This window comes from Babylonia areolata, chromosome 18 (genome assembly GCF_041734735.1).
Source record: "Babylonia areolata isolate BAREFJ2019XMU chromosome 18, ASM4173473v1, whole genome shotgun sequence".
NCBI lineage: Eukaryota > Metazoa > Mollusca > Gastropoda > Neogastropoda > Buccinidae > Babylonia > Babylonia areolata.
The window spans coordinates 9,115,717-9,120,716 of NC_134893.1; the positions used below are offsets into that span (position 1 = coordinate 9,115,717).

The following is a 5,000-nucleotide window of genomic DNA, read 5'->3' on the forward strand; positions in this document are numbered from 1 at the left end:
TTATTCTTTAAAATAATAATAATAATTTGTGATAAAAAAAATTATAAAAATAAAAACAGAAAAAGAAACCGATGACGCCTAAACCACATTTCTATTTGAATCCGTGGCAACAAACGACAGTGATTAACAAAACCTCTTCAGGAAACCACCCTACCAGTACCTGCGGGCACATGCATACATGATTAACTCTCTCGGCATTGTCGTTCGATGACAAAGGAGGGAGGAATGTTCCGTCAATACCTTTGTCTTCTTTATTCGTCTGCTTTAAACATTACTTCGAAAGACATTTAACCCCCCCACCCCTGCTAACCTCCCATCCACGGGTTATATGCCACCAAAACGTAAGCGGAAACCTCCATAGTCCACTATCCTGTGCTTAGCGCGCATCCATCTGACTATCTGATTCCACGTAAGGCTCATCTTCTTGGTGTCTGATATTAATTTTCCTTAAAACAAAAACAAAATAAACACACACACACACACACACACACACACACACACACACATATATATATATATATATATATATATATATATATATATATATATATATATATATATATCAAGAAAAGGTCCTGTTACGAAGTTTTCAGATCACTTTGCACACACGGAGAAACAAAGGTCGTATAACTGCTTGGAGCTAATTTCATTTCATTCACCTGCTGAAGTTTTTCGTTATCCGCACCCAACTGTTCGTACACACATCTGTTTACCACTGGCTCTTCAGCAAGCTTACCACACTACCGCTACACGCTGTGTTAAGAAAAGAGGCTGAGTGTGTGTGTGTGTGTGTGTGTTTGATGAGAGAGAGCGAGGAGAGCCACATGGACATTACCCTCACATTCCATGGAGTTCGGCCTGGTGAGGTGGGGGGGAAATGTCAAAGCACGAAGTACAGCACTAGGATACTATACGTTCATTAGTAGCCCCTTCCTCCACATTCTTCTCTCCCCCCTGACCCCCCACTCCACCCCCGAAACTCCCTCCCTGCACGCGCCTTGCACGACCTTTTTTTTCCTCCTATCACTGACAGGCAACACACCACACGTGTTGGGAATGGTACGGCCTTTCTATTGAAGCGCTTTACAGCCCGTAAATTCTTTCACGAACACAGGTTTACAGATAGACATATATACACATTTCAGAGGTGTGGACTTGTGTGGAACTGAAGAAACACAGACGCGCGCGCGCGCGCGTGTGTGTATGTGTATGTTTGAGTATGTGTGTGTGTGTGTGTGTGTGTGTGTGTATGCGAGCGCGCGCGTTCAGGTATATGTAAATGCGCGTGCACGCCTACTGTTCCTGCCAGGATGAGCACATGACGTGCTTGCATTGATCCGTGTCTGTATTCAAAACTATGTATGCGCTGAAAGACAGACGGACAGAGAGAGAAAGACAGACAGACAGACAGACAGACAAAGACACAGAGAGAAAGAGAGGGTGTGGGGGCGGCAGGAGAGACACTGAGACAGACAGACAGACAGACAGACATACGTACAGTTACAGACAGGTGGACAACGCTGCCGGCCATAATTTTGAACATTTATCCACTGAGTTTATCCAGAAACAGCAGCTACGTGTGAGAACGAAGTGACGCCGGATATATATATATATATATATATATATATATATATATATATATATATATATATATATATATAAATTATCTTTTTCACTACCACCCACGCCCCCCCACCGTCAGCCTTCCTAGCCCCCTTCCCACACCCCTCATTCCCTGGGGCAAACTGTCTCACATCAGACAGCGACACACTGAGCATGCATGTTCAAATCGTTCAACGCAAGTAGCAATTGAGATTTAAAAAACAAAACAAAACTAAAGTAAATCATAGTCATAGAAAAATACCTCGCGCAAACTTGTCAGGTGTATTATACTGCGCTTGGATGGACTGTTCTGCTGGATAATGATAATGAAGATGACGATGATGATAATGATAATTAAGAGGAAGAAGAAGAAGAAGAAGATGATGATGATGATGATGATGAAGATGATGATGATAATTAAGAAGAAGAAGAAGATGATGATGATGATGAAGCAGAGAAGAAGAAGAAGAAAAACGTTGTGGTATTTCTTGATGTTACTGTTTTCTAACACGTAGTATCATTGTAATAACTGCGAAATTCATTACGTCGATGATGATGATGATGATGATGATAATGATGATGATGATGATGATGGTGATTTTGTAGTTTTTTTTAACTGTTACTGACGAGGAAGATGATGACGATAGGCAGTGAAAAAAATCCGTTGAGGTGTTTGTTACTGTTAGCGTTTTCTACTGCATTTTCATCTTCGCCATTCCTGCAAAAGTCACTAAGATGATGAATGTTGTTGTTATCGTAGTCGTCGTCGTCGTCGTCTACGTCGTCAAGAACTAATACTCGGATGTGTCGTTGCTGCCGTCATTAACTCTCATTCATTGCCAAGACTGTTATCGTTGTATCAGACAATCACGAAGACGTGCCTTTCTCTTCAACTGCACACAAGACAACGAAGCATATTCTCATTCTTCCCCCCTGCCCCCCCACTCCCAACCCTCCCCCATCATGTTTGTGTTGTTGTGGTTTTGGTGTGTATATTTGTTATTGTTGTTGGTGTTGTTTTTGACTCACTTGTGTAAACAAAGTGAGTCTATGTTTTAACCCGGTGTTCGGTTGTCTGTGTGTGTGTGTGTGTGTCCGTGGTAAACTTTAACATTGACATTTTCTCTGCAAATACTTTGTCAGTGATCGCCCTAACATGCATAATTATCTTTTTCACTACCACCCACGCCCCCCCCCCCCCCCACCGTCAGCCTTCCTAGCCCCCTTCCCACACCCCTCATTCCCTGGGGCAAACTGTCTCACATCAGACAGCGACACACTGAGCATGCATGTTCAAATCGTTCAACGCAAGTAACAACTGAGATTTTAAAAAAAAAAAAAAAAAAAGTAAATCATAGTCATAGAAAAATACCTCGCGCAAACTTGTCAGGTGTATTATACTGCGCTTGGATGGACTGTTCTGCTGGATAATGATAATGAAGATGACGATTATGATGATGATAATTAAGCAGCAGAAGAAGAAGAAGATGATGATGATGAAGATGATGATGATAATTAAGAAGAAGAAGAAGATGATGATGATGATGAAGCAGAAGAAGAAGAAGTAGAAGAAGAAGAAAAACGTTGGGGTATTTCTTGATGTTACTGTTTTCTAACACGTAGTATCATTGTAATAACTGCGAAATTCATTACGTCGATGATGATGATGATGATGATGATGATGATGATGAATGATGGTGATTTTGTAGGTTTTTTTAACTGTTACTGACGAGGAAGATGATGACGATAGGCAGTGAAAAAAATCCGTTGAGGTGTTTGTTACTGTTAGCGTTTTCTACTGCATTTTCATCTTCGCCATTGCTGCAAAAAGTCACTAAGATGATGAATGTTGTTGTTATCGTGTTCGTCGTCGTCGTCGTTAAGAACTAATACTCGGATGTGTCGTTGCTGCCGTCATTTACTCTCATTCATTGCCCCAAGACTGCCATCGTTGTATCAGACAATCATGAAGACTTGCCTTTCTCTTCAACTGCACACAAGACAACGAAGCATATTCTCTTTCTTCCCCCCCCCCCTCCCCTCCCCCGTATGCACACGAGTGGGATTTTACGTGTATGACCGTTTTTACCCCGCCATGTAGGCAGCCATACTCCGTTTTCGGGGGTGTGCATGTTGGGTATGTTCTTGTTTCCGTAACCCACCGAACGCTGACATGGATTACAGGATCTTTAACGTGCGTATTTGATCTTCTGCTTGCATATACACACGAAGGGGGTTCAGGCACTAGCAGGTCTGCACATATGTTGACCTGGGAGATCGTAAAAATCTCCACCCTTTACCCACCAGGCGCCGTCACCGTGATTCGAACCCGGGACCCTCAGATTGACAGTCCAACGCTTTAACCACTCGGCTATTGCGCCCGTCGGTGTTGTTTTCTTGAAAATGCTCGGCACCAGGCTTTCTCCACATGCCGAAGGAAGGAGGACAAACAAACCCAGGAAATACAAAAGCATTCATTTGATGGGAATAACAATAAAACACTGGTTTGATGGGGGGAAAAACAGTAAAGCACTGGTTTGATGAGGAAAAACAACAAAGCACTGGTTTGATGAGGAAAAAAACAACAAAGCACTGGTTTGATGAGGAAAAAAACAGCAAAGCACTGGTTTGATGAGGAAAAAACAACAAAGCACTGGTTTGATGAGGAAAAAACAACAAAGCACTGGTTTGATGAGGAAAAAAAACAGTAAAGCACTGGTTTGATGAGGAAAAAAAACAGTAAAGCACTGGTTTGATGAGGAAAAAACAACAAAGCACTGGTTTGATGAGGAAAAAACAACAAAGCACTGGTTTGATGAAGAAAAAAACAGTAAAGCACTGGTTTGATGAGGAAAAAACAGTAAAGCACTGGTTTGATGAGGAAAAAACAGTAAAGCACTGGTTTGATGAGGAAAAAACAACAAAGCACTGGTTTGATGAGGAAAAAACAACAAAGCACTGGTTTGATGAGGAAAAAACAACAAAGCACTGGTTTGATGAAGAAAAAACAGTAAAGCACTGGTTTGATGAGGAAAAAAACAGTAAAGCACTGGTTTGATGAGGAAAAAACAACAAAGCACTGGTTTGATGAGGAAAAAACAGTAAAGCACTGGTTTGATGAGGAAAAAAAACAGTAAAGCACTGGTTTGATGAGGAAAAAACAACAAAGCACTAGTTTGATGAGGAAAAAACAGTAAAGCACTGGTTTGATGAGGAAAAAACAACAAAGCACTGGTTTGATAGGAGGGGTGGGGGTGGGGGGGGGACAGAGAGAGAGAGAGAGAGAGAGAGAGAGAGAGAGAGAGAGAGAGAGAGAGAGAGAGAGAGAGAGAGAGAAATGACGAATCAGCATAAATCAATCAATCTCTTTTCGGCTTTAGTGACCAACGTCAACCAAA

The 5,000-nt window shown here is 41.7% G+C and overlaps 1 protein-coding gene across 7 annotated transcripts in view; it reads right to left on the minus strand.

Moving 5' to 3' along the window:
* LOC143292421 (uncharacterized) overlaps positions 1-5,000 on the minus strand; it is a 132,951-nt gene that overhangs the window by 46,671 nt on the left and 81,280 nt on the right. The gene's annotated exons all lie outside the window — the stretch shown is intronic.